The sequence below is a fragment of the Mesocricetus auratus genome, unplaced genomic scaffold (genome assembly GCF_017639785.1).
Source record: "Mesocricetus auratus isolate SY011 unplaced genomic scaffold, BCM_Maur_2.0 Super-Scaffold_100676, whole genome shotgun sequence".
In the NCBI taxonomy this organism is placed as follows: Eukaryota; Metazoa; Chordata; class Mammalia; order Rodentia; family Cricetidae; genus Mesocricetus; species Mesocricetus auratus.
In genome coordinates this window covers 65,535,073-65,547,787 of record NW_024429266.1, presented here as the reverse complement: position 1 = coordinate 65,547,787, position 12,715 = coordinate 65,535,073, and the positions used below count along the sequence as shown (strand labels likewise).

At 37.9% G+C, this 12,715-nt stretch overlaps 1 protein-coding gene and 1 non-coding gene across 3 annotated transcripts in view; both read right to left on the bottom strand.

Annotated features, from left to right (window-relative positions):
- The window catches only part of Dpp10 (dipeptidyl peptidase like 10), a 1,552,828-nt gene that overhangs the window by 160,109 nt on the left and 1,380,004 nt on the right, over window positions 1-12,715 (bottom strand). The gene's annotated exons all lie outside the window — the stretch shown is intronic.
- Window positions 2,453-2,556, bottom strand: LOC121137309. The gene has a single exon (XR_005874569.1). It is a non-coding gene; the product is annotated as a U6 spliceosomal RNA (small nuclear RNA).

Genomic DNA, 12,715 nt, shown 5'->3' with positions numbered 1-12,715 from the left:
GACACTCAAGATTACCTATTAGGAAAAATGTAAGACCTGAAGTATTCTAGTTAAGGTGTTTATTGTGTTTTTGGGTCTTTTTAACCAGTAGACACATCTTCCTATTATCCATTCTGCCTGTCCTGAGCTCCGTGTGTGTGTGTGTGTGTGTGTGTGTGTGTGTGTGTGTGTGTGTGTGTGTGTGTGTAACTGTAAGACTGACACTTAGGAACCCGAGATCAGCATAAACTCCAGTTCCTCAGATGCCAACTATATTTTCTTATTGGTTGTTGCTTTGTTTTTTGAGACAGACTAACCCACTGGCCACAAATTTTTTTTTACTGAAATGTGCCCCAGGTAGAGCCTCCTTAAACTTGTCTGTTCTTTTTTGTTTGTTTGTTTGTTTTGTTTTTTTTTTGTTTTTCGAGACAGGGTTTCTCTGTGGCTTTGGAGGCTGTCCTGAAACTTACTCTGTAGACCAGGCTGGCCTTGAACTCCCCGAGATCCGCCTGCCTCTGCCTCCTGAGTGCTGGGATTAAAGGAGTGCGCCAACAACGCCCGGCAAACTTGTCTGTTCTTTAAGTTTTACTACCTCTCTTTCATTACTCTCTCCTCCCTATATCAACTTTCTGCTTTTCTATGATGCTCAAGACCTTTCATGTTTCAGTTTCTATATGTCCTTCTGCCCCTTCAGCCTCTACCTCACACTGCCTAGCCTATATGTCATGAAAATTAAATTCATTTTTTCTGTGGGTCTTGTATGTACATTGTTTTAAACTTATTTATTTATTTATTTCCTTGAGTGAGGGTAGTCTTAACAGAGGTGGAAATTTCCTTTGGATGCAGCCTGTCCTTGTTGCTGACACTGACACTACACTGAAATATATTTTACTCTCAGACTCTTAGACACTCTGCATGGCACAGGGTTATTGGAACAATATTTTAAGCACATCTTCTTTTCCCAGATACAAGAATGAATAACCTTCTCAAGCTCCCCTAACTACATGGTGTTGTGCTTACACACAATATCCGGATGATGTTCATTGAACAATCTTTCTAAAGGGAGAAGCACATTTATTTTTCGTAAAAGTGTTTGCTAGTAAAATCAAATTGGGTCACTACCTTCTTGCCATTGCATAGTAATGTTTTATTGATTCCTGATTAGCGTTCTTCAAGAATTTCTTTAAAGTTTATTTTAATTATGTATATATGTAGGCATGTCTGTGGGAGTATGTGTATGTTAGCTCAGATGATCAGAGGCTATCAAAGTTGTTGGAATTCCTGAAGCTGTAGTTACAAGTGGTTGTAAGCCACCCAACATGACTGTTGTGAACTGAACACAGGTCCGCTGAAATTTTGATCTATAGTTCACGCTCTTCTTTAAGCTATTTTGGTGATCTCCTTGAATGATTCTGTTCACAAAGCAGTTGCCATGCAAGCATGAAGACAGATATATTCAGTAAGACTATGCATCTTACTGCAAGTTTTATTATTTTTTTTGTGGGTGGGTGGCTGCATGTGGGTGTGCAGTTGAGCATGAACTTGCATATGTGTGAACAGAGGCCATAGATCGAACTCAGGTTTCTTCCTCGGTTGCTCAACTTGAAAAAATGTTCTCTGTCTACTTTGTAGTTTGAGACAGTGTCTCTGAACTTGGGCTTACTGTTTTGACCTCCCTGGCTGGCTAACTCGCCCCTGTGGATCCTCTTGTCTCAGAATCCTCAGCACTGTGATTTCAGAAAACTCTATCTCCTTTAGCTCTTTGTTGTTGCTGTTGTTGTTTTTTTATTTATATAAATTAGAAACAATCTTATTTTGCATATCAATCCCAGTTCCATCATCCTTCCCATTAACCCAAACCCCTCACTGATCCCACTCCCATTCCCCTTCTGTTACCCAGGGAGAGTGAGGCCTTTCATAGGGGACCATCAAAGTCTGTTACATCATTTGGGGCAGGGCTTAGGCCCTCCCCCATGCATCTAAGGATAAGAGTGTATCCCTCCATACTTAATGGGCTCCCAAAGTCCATTCATACACTAGGGATAAATACTGTTCCACTGTCAGAGACCCCATAGACTGCCAGGTCTCCTAACTGACACCCACGTTCAGGGGGCCTTGTTCGATCCTATGCTGATTTCCCATTCTGGGGTCCATGAGCTCCCCCTTCTCTAGCTTTTTTAAAGGTATTTATTTTTAGTTTATGCATAAGTGTGTTTAACCTGAATGTATTTCTGTGCACAATATGCATACACTGACCAGAAGATTCCTTGAAACTGGAGTTACAGATTGCTATTAGCCACCACATGAATGCTGGGAATCATACTTGGATTCTCTGGAAGAGTAGCCATTATGCTTAAACACTGAGAGATCTCTATGGCCCTGTGTCCAGCTTTATGTGTGTTCTGGAGAAAAAATCCAGGTCACCATGCTTATGTGGCAAGAGCTTTAACAACTCTGCCACATCCCTTACTCTAACAATAAGATAATTTTTAATGGATTTGCATGTCATCCTTATACTGGGACCATGCTAATATTGTCTGCATCATTCCAATTTTAGCACATATTCTGCCAAAGCAAGGGATGATTTCAAGCTTGAAACTGTGAATCTACCATTATAGCTGACAAAGAGATGAGAAATATGCCTGCCTATGTCAACATCTTTTATCTCTAAATATTCTGTTCACAAAGCAACCTGTCAACTGAGCAATTGCTCTTCACGGCAGATAAATGTGTGAACTGCGGTATGAGTGCAAAGAAGCCGTTCACCCCTGATCACCCAGCACACGTGGCTATTGACCCTTACCACTGATCACTCAGCACACATGTCCAGGTTTCTAGCCCCACATTAATCATGAAAGCAACATATTCTATGTATTAACATTTGGAGCAAAACAGACTAGCAAAGTAATCACTGAAACATGACTTGGTAGAGCCAGGGAGTGTTAGTTTCCTTCTATAACAGTTAGTCTAGAGATTGCCAGCTCTGATAGGGGAATCTAAAATACGTAGATGAGGCTGGGTAAATGGCTCAAAGACTACAGTTGTTGTTGTGTAAACAGAAGGATCAGAGTTGAAATCCCTGGGAACACATGTAAATGTTGGCTGTATATGGCAGTCTACCTGTAATTTCAGTTCCAATATAAATGGAAAGTGTGCTTGGTGGCCCTATTATAATTCCTACCACAGCTTCATTCCCAGGGCAAGGTGGTTGAGAAAGCTAATCATGTTGATGTGCTTTAGGTTTGGTGAGAACCTCAGCCTTAATAATTAAGATGAAAGATTGATTGAGGATCATATGATATTAGTGATAGTCCCTCACATGTGTGTATATACAAATGCACACACACACACACACACACACACACACACACACACACACACACACACACATATGCAGGCATAGGGAAAATGAAAAAGAAGACAAAAATTTTAGTTGCTTCCCAGATATGAAAAATGTATTTTTGATTCATAGTCCATTACAACATTTAGTTCTTTCTGCAGGTATGTCATGGTGGGACATTGCTACTAAGTTATCTTTAGTTTATAGCTCTGACTGGTCTGTAAAGCTATAGCAAGTTGAAATAATACAGGGTTTTGAGCCCATCTGTATGTTCTTAGAGCTCTTTTCTGTAAGTTTGGTGTGCTTTGTCAAAATGCATAAGGCTGGGCAGGTTAATATGCCCATTTTCCTGCAATTACCTCAAATATGCCTTGCTGCATAACTTTGTACAATTAAAATCTGATCCTATACCCACAGTAGAACATAGAGTATTGATAATATGAAGGATGGTCTCAAATAAGGCTAAGAATATGTATTCTCTCCCTTTTTATGCACTCTCTCTCCTTCTATCTGTAAAATAGTGCATTAACTTAAAAATCAGACTAGTCAATGAGAAGTGTATTTATCTTTAGTGAATATCTACTGAAAGGCACTGTTCCAAATTTACCCCTTGTCCTGACTTCAACAACATTCTTGTCTTTAAACATTTCTTTCTAGTACTTCTTTTAAAAATACCTCCTTTTCTTTTTCTGAGATTATAATACAATTACATTTTTTTTCACCAGACAGACAGCAATACAAAAAACCATAAGCAATCAAAACACTGAATTGTGGATCCTGGTGTCACCAGATATATCTACAATACAGCTTCCAAACCTTAGGTTCTGGGATTGAGAACAGATAAGATTTTTTTTATCACTTTTTATTTTAATTTTAAATAGCTTGTTTTACATGTCAATCCCAGTTTCCTCTCCCTCCCCTCCTCCCACATTCCCCATTCCCCCCCAGCCTCAAGATTTTAAGAGAAGAAGGATTAGGGAGTTATATGCAAGTTTATTTCTCCTAGTAATATCAGAAGCTAATTTCATAAAGTCTCACCATCATGACAGGCTAAACAAAAGCAGAGCAAGTGCAGTAACAATAGACACACTATTGTGCATTGAATGGGGAAAAGCATAGGAAACCTTAACCCTACACAAAGAATAAAGACCACTAAAGAATCTTTCTGGTATAGTTTGACACTTTAGCCATTTACTTTTAGTCATGGCTTCCTTTATTTATGGGCAGGGCAAGTCTAACTTCACACTGAGTAGTAATCTAATAGCCATCTAGAGGTTAGTGAAGCAGTAGAGTTGAAAGGAACCTGGGGTGGTCTGGAAGGTCTTTGGTCGGAGGCAGGTAAATTAATATGGGAAAGAAAGCAGTCAGAAAAGAGAAAAGCTGGTAATCCCAGGAAAAGGCTACCTAAATCCCATTGGTGTGGCATAGTCTTATAAAATCACTGCAGATGACCTATGGCTTATTATAATACTAAAGCACACACAAGAGATTATATATGGAGCAAATGTAAGAAATCCCAAGCTATGAAAATGAGCCTCAAGGTCCATGCAATTCAACAAACAAACAAAAAAATCCATGCAATGCGACATAAATGTCCGTAATTCTTTGTGCATGGGATCTGTTTGGGTTGCCCACTTCATTTTTTGGAAATGTATCTGTCTCTATTTTACCCCTCCCCATTTTAAGCTAATACTCATTTGCCTCCATGCAACTCCTTTTACCTGGATAGAAGAACCTGTGACTTCACTGGAAATGCTGTAACTTAATCAGGGCTACTTAATTATGCATTACTCTGGCTCTCTACTTAAACCCCATTTCAGGACCACAAAGATAAATTTTGGTGCCACTGAGCCTCTTTGTATTCCCAGTTTGACCAAGTTGAATAAATCTCCTTTTACTGATTATTTAGTTTGTATATTGAGGATGGATATCTGAACTTGGATTATCAGGATTACCAGGGCCAACAACTCTAGAAACATTGGGCAGAGCAATCTAGGACTTTACTGTAGAACAATATCCCTGTTCTAACAATGGTACTCAAACATTCATTGACAGGACTATACATAAATTAATTATGAATGTCAAAGTTAAGAGAGTTAAGATAGATGATTTAATATATCAGATTAGATACTTAAGCCCCACCATCCTTTTCTTTTTTCATTTTCTCCATTTGAACATCAGTTATTGCCTAAGATATCTGTGAGAATTCTTATCATGGGGAATTAAACTCACAAGAAAAAGGAAGCAGGTGATATAGTAACTTCTGCCTGAAACAGAGTTGGTGTCTTGGCATACTAAAGCTTTCTCTGCACTGTAGTTAAACTGCTAAATTCATATAAATTAGATGATTTTTATGACCCAGAGAATATTTCAAATGGGATTATGGATTTGCCATCAATTCGAAGAATAAGGGAAACTGAACTGTGAGACAGTAAGCCTGAATCAATAGCATTTATGGAGAACCACAATGACACAGCAAACAGACAGTACAGGCCAAAGGTGATTTGTTTCTTTTGGAAGTTGGTGATAGGATGCATCCCAGTTTGTTCCAGAGATACCTTTGAAAAGGAGGTGACCCTTTGATTGAAAGGTTTAATTTTTTATTATGGTGCTAAGAGCAGGAGCCATGAGGGAGCTGACTTTCCTGTCATAAATACGGCTCATAACATTGTAAGAAACAGCTTTACAAAAATCTCCTTAAAAGTTCTGTTACAAAGAGGATCTGTGAACCTGAAACAAACACTGGATAAAATGAAAAGTGAGCAGGAAATAATGGAAGATGCAACTAATTGTTCATTGGCATTTAAAACTAGTTACCTAACTTTTCTCATACTTATTCACTTTATTGTTATTATATTTCTTTTTTTTTTTTTGATTTTTCGAGACAGGGTTTCTCTGTGGCTTTGGAGGCTGTCCTGGAACCAGCTCTTGTAGACCAGGCTGGCCTCGAACTCACAGAGATCCGCCTGCCTCTGCCTCCCAAGTGCTGGGATTAAAGGCGTGCGCCACCAACGCCCGGCTTGTTATTATATTTCAAAGTAGACGTTTCCTTTGTTGTATTTTCATGAATCCTCAGTTTTGTCTGATCCACCACTTCGCCTCTCCTCTGCCGATCCTAGTATCGCCGCTCTCACCTTCTTATCACAAGTGTTCTATCATCCTCCTCACCACTCTCCCTTAGAGCTTTCTTTCTCTCTCATTGGCCCCTTCCCAGTTTCCTGGCTTCTACACATGCTCACATTCACATTGATACACATCTATAAAAAGTAGTTCAGGTATGCATATGAGACAGAACATGCAATGTTTGTCTTTCTGAGTCAAGGTTATCACACATAATATAGTTTCCATTTCCAGATATTTTCTTGCAAATTTCATTTTCCTTCATGGACAGATAAAAGTTCATTATGTACACATACCACATAGTTGGGATCAGATCAAAGTTATTGCCAACTCTAAAATTCATATTTTTTTCTGCTACAATAAAGAAAGGGAAATTCAAGCATTGTGTTCTCTACCTTTCAGCTCAGGAAGCACCAAGCACTTTTGCACTCACTCATATTTGCAAGTCAGAGATGTGGTAAACCATTCAAGGTGGTAAGATTAAAATTGTTAACAAACAAGAAAAAGGTATTTATTTTTAAAATCAATTAAACTAACAGTAATTTTACTAATAAAAACCAACTTGTGTATTCTATAAACCCTTAGGCTTCATGATGCCACATCCATGAATAATACTCCATGAATATTATAACATGTTACAAAACAGCAGAAACAAACCTTCCAAAGAATAAAAAAAAAAAAGGAAATGCATTCACTAGCTCAAATCACCTGATTCTTTAAATACCCTGGTCATCGTAAGCAGGCTTCATGAACTGAAACCAATCACTCAGACAGTGATGGCACTCAATATAACAACTGTCTGTAAAGCCAGTGCCAGGGGACCTGACATCCATGGCAAAACAACAATGCACATAAAATAAAATAAATTATTTTAAAAAGAGTTCTTTCCCCGTGCCTTCTCTTTATGAGTACAACATGAAAACACATATGTCTGTGTTAGGATTCCTTTTGCTATAAGAGCATACCATGACCAAAGCCAACTTGGGACAAGCAGAAAGGAAAGGTTCAAGTTGAATTGATGTCTTTGCATGAAATGGCTAGTTTTATGTCAATTTGACACAATCTAGAGTCATTATAAAAGGGAGGACTTTAATTGAAAAAATTCAAGGCTATGGTGCATTTTCTTGGCTGATGATTGATGTGGGGGAAGGCCTAGCTCACTGTGGATGGTGAGATCCCTAGGCAGGTGGTTCTGGTACAATAAGAAATCAGCATTAGAGGTCATGAGGAGCAAAGTCAATAGGAAGCATTCCCCAGTGTCCTCTGCAGTAGCTCCTGCCTCCAGGTTCATGCCCTGACATTCCTAAATGAACTACAAGCTTCAAGATTAAATAAACCCCATATCCCCCAAGTTGGTTTTGGTTGTGGTGCTTTATCACAACAAAAGAAACCATAATTAAGATGCCAACCTAGGCTTTCTGAGACTTGTTGCTGAGTTTTAGAACAGGCAAATACCATAGTAAAAAAATAAGTAGATTTTACTGATGAAAGACTACCTAAAGAACAGAAGGTATTAAAGATATATGTATGATGTAGGAGAAACTTCTTTTCTCAGTGATAAGAGAAGGGAACTCATTTAACTTACTTCAGAACACTTTGCTTTTTCAAACTCTGTATTAGGCTTTGTTTTCACCCAGTGATGCTATTGTTCACAGGTGATCAGATACACATTCTTATAACTCAGAGAGAGAGAGTGATGAGGATGGATTAACCTCCTAGGAAGATCTAATTAGTTCAACCAGAAGATTCTATTTTAAGCTTGGGAAAGTTTTCTTTATCAAATTCTATGTCAGGCCATGCTACTGATAGTACTGAGTGCACACATACTAAAACTATACATGCTTAGAAACTCACAATATTGAAAATATATGTCCCATATAGAAGTAGATAACTTCCCTCAATGAGTCAACCAAGTAAATGCCTTTCTGGCTACAGAACAGATTTTTTTTCAAAATCTCTGATGGTTTCTTTTAACACAGTGAATGCAGATCTCACAAACGCTAGGGGATGAAATCTCATACCTCATGTGCTGTCAAAGCTTTGTCTAAGGTTTGGGCTTCCAATCATCTTCCTGTGTTCAGTTTTAACTAGGAGAGACTACTAAGGAAGCTGTGCTGGCTGCTTTTAAATCAACCTGACACAAGCTAGAGTCATTTTAACATAAAGAAACACAACTAAGAAAATATACCTACCAGATTAGACAATGGACAAGTCTGTGGCTAATTTTCTTAATTATTGATGTAAGAGAGGCCAGATCACTGTGATCATAGTAACTCCTGAACCAGTGCCGTTAGAAAGTAAGACGAGCAAGGCAGTAAGCATCACTACTCCATAGCAATAGTCCATGACTGCAAATCAATTCCTGCTTCCATGTTCCTGCCTTGGGTCACTGTCCTGACTTTCCTGGATGAAATACTACAAAGGTATAAGCAGAAATAAACCCTTTAACTCCCAAGTTGCTTTTAGTTTTAGTATTTATCACAGTAATATAAACCCCAACTGAGACAGGAAGAGTACTGACAAGTAATGACAAGAGTACTGCTTCTATTTAACTATGGGTTTTATGTCTATTTAATATGTTTATCTGATCTTGATTTAACTTTGTTAAGTTTCACCTATCTAAAAATTATCCAGTTTTTTAAAATTATTTTTTAGAGAGCAGTACTGACAAAACAGATAGTGGCTAGACTATTCTAAGTCAAATAATTTTCCCAGTAAGTGCCAGAAGCAAACACTTTGACTTATTCAGAATAACTTCCTTTTTCAAATGATCTGACAAGTTCATTTTTATGTGGTTACTGCGGTGTTCATAGGCACCAGAGAATGGAAGCATATAACTCAGAAATAGGCAGTACTGGGTGTGATGTTACAACTTAGAATATCTTGGACTTCTGAGCATCACTATGTCATCATAGTGTCCTACTATGTCATCATAATATGCCTGTGTGTTATCACAGAAGATATCTCACACTAGTAACTTAACAGTACACCCACAAACTCTAGAACAAAAAGAAATAAGCACACCAAAAATGATTACGACAATGAAAATGAGGGATGAAATCAATAAAAATAGAAACAGACAACAAAGAACCAATGAAACAAAGATTTGGCAACTAAACAAAATCAATAAGATAGATAAACTCTTATACAAACTAACTAAAAGGCAGAGGAGAAGAACCAAATTAACAAAATTAGAGATGAAAGAGGGATATAAAAAAAGACACCAAAAAAATCCTTAGAATCATAATGTCATACTTTAAAAACCTGCACTCCACCAAATTGTAAAGTATAAAAGATATGGATAATTTTCAATAGGTACAACTTACCAAAGTTAAATAAAAAATTTAAATAAATAACCACAGTGAAAGAGAGCCATTAAAATCTGCCACATCATACATTCATACATGTATGTGTTAATATTGGGGTGTTCAATTCCATTGGTCTACTTGTCTATTTTTGATAGAAGCTAAAAATATACAAAGGAAAAAAGAAAGGATCTTCAACAAAGTAATGATAATAAAGCTACAATACACAGAGAGGTTAGGTATAGAAGAAGATAAAAGGGGGAAATAGAATGGTTTTTTAGGTCAACTGCGTGAGGGTGGAGACAGGAGTACAAGGTATCAGGCAGAGGAATTAAGGGAGAGAATTGGGGAAAGACAGCTGGAATTTAGGGATATTAAGTGGCAATATGGAAACCTAGTGTGGTGGAAACTTCCTGAAATCTATGAGGGTGACCCTAGTAAGGTCTCCTAATATTGAAGGATAAGGAGTCTGAATTGTTCATCTTTTTCAGCCAAGCAAGGCTTCCAGTGGTAGGACTGAGTTGCATTCAGCTGAGTTTTTGGCTGAGGGGGGCTTGTGGACATCTCTAAACAACCCAGGCTGAAGCTGGGACAGAGAGTCACACTCTGAAAATAGACAGCAGGTCCTGTTTCCAAGTACAATAACCATACAGCTCATTGAACATAGATAGGTTGAGCTGATGCCTGTATGGAGACTTCACCCCTGTGTTTTAGTCTCTTTGGCATGATACTCTTTGGGATGTACTCTATTAGCAATGGAAAGAGGTACCTAGACACCAACCTTTGAACAAAACCCTGAACCTACAATCTTTCCTTTCTACAAGATTTTTTTTGGGGGGCAACGATGGAGCAGAACTTGTAGGAGTGCCAACCAATGTCTGGTTTAACTTGATGTCCATGTTAAGAGAGAGGAAGCCCATGCCTAATACAGTCTAGATAGCCAGGAACTGGAGACTGAATAGCCCAGAACTCTAGGATAGAAACAACCATAATTAGAAAAAAAAAAGATTAAGAGACACCATGTAGGCTTTTGGAGGAGTAAGAGGTCTAGACCCTTTTCTCCGGTAAGAGAAATATTTAGATTAACAATTATGGGTTAAATACTTAAGCAAGAGCTAGCCAGTAAGAAACCAAACAAACACCAACAGCTTCATAAGTAATGTAGTGTGTCTTGTGTGTTGTTTGGGGGCTCAGACAACTCAGCAACAGAGCCCTGGTGGCAGATAGGAAGAATACAAGTTACATCTGGTGGCACCTGTGGGAAGTGAATTTCCATGTAGAATGACAAAAGCTTAAAAGGGATTTCAGAAACAAAAGAACAGAGAGAAGCATGGTTTCTTGGTAGCAGCATTTTTCTCGGGTTGGCTCTGTTTTACTAGAGACAAATACAGACTCACACAGCTTGCTTAAGGGAGTCTTCCTGACTCAGCATAAGCAGAAAAAAACAAAAACAAGAAACAAAAAACTGCAGAGCTCTTTTAAGAAAGACCTTGTTAACAATTGAATGGTGTGGTGTCTATGCATAGCTGGAAGTGGCAGTGACCACATCTCCAAGCCAGGAGTATTTGCTTGATGGTGGCATAGGCTAAGGCAGTGACCACAGATCCCAATGCCAATAGCAAAGAACGCCCACCATGTTGGAAAGCCAATGGCTGTTTATGCTTTAAATTATAAGACACATGGCCAGAAAAACATAAGTTTTACAGTAAAGTTGGATTCAGGTGAAATAAAATGTAGGTAGACTTGGGAGAGTTAAAGAAACAAGACATTGGAAATAAATAAAAATAGAGTAGCTGGGTGTGGTCACACAGATCTTTAATTCCAGCACTGGGAGGCAGAGGCAAACAGATCTCTGATTTCAAGGCCAGCCTGGTGAACAGAGAGTACAAGGGTGGCCAAATTACACAGAGAAACCCTGTCTCAAATAAAGAAAAAAGTAAAACTAAAATAGAATAATAATAATAAATAGATAAGTAAAAAAGCCACATAAAAATGGAAAATACAAAGAGAATCTAGATATTGTATGCTATTGTGTTTTTCAGTTGTTCAGCGGCTAATGAAGGAACAACTGCTGAAATATACTTGATTATAATCTGCTGAATAAGCCAACTTATATCTTTTAAAAATACCTTGACTTATAAATCTAAATATAAGGACAGGTTACTTGGGAAAAGATTTTGTTTATGTTTTCACATAAAATGGAAAGCTGTGGGATACCTTCCAGGCTTCTGTAGTTTGATGAACCAAGAGCCCTGGAAGCAGTGGAGCACGTGATCCAGCATTTGAAACAGCTGAGACTATTCAGCCTTGCAGACTACAAAAAAAAGTACTTGGCAATGTGTCTGTGTTTTGTCATTTTCCCCACTTATGGACAGCACCCTCTGTCAGCAGGAAGCAGTTTGGAGTGAACAATGATCAATTTCCCAAACATTGTTTATACATTTTTGTTTTCATTGAAATGGGATTACTTATAAATTGTTAATGATTACAACTAATCTCTTTTTAAAGGTAAAAGGGGTATTATGGTATGGAAATGAATACTTTGTATTGGTATGGGTTTTCTTTTATTGATACAAATTTAAGGTCATTTTTGTGATATGTATATTTCTGCTCTTGTTTAAGTATTTTGTTTATACTGATCTTTTAAAAATTTAATGTATAATTAAATACAGATTATAGATAGTTATAATAGTCAAGACTTTTAGTTAGGTTAGTTAGGATTTCAGAGATATATTTAAGATAGATAGTCTTCAAACTTTTGAAAGACCTTCAGAAAATGGCATTTAGGTTTAGGGTTTTTCTTGACAATGAGAAATGTCTGCTCCTGGCACACCAATTACGTCTGATAGGAAGATGAGCATTGAAGAAGCTCATTACGGAGTTTGCTTTCAATGTGGCAAGATTAACCATTTGGGCAAGAAACTGTTCTTGCCTGGATGGCTTAACTGTTGCTCCATAAACTGGACATACA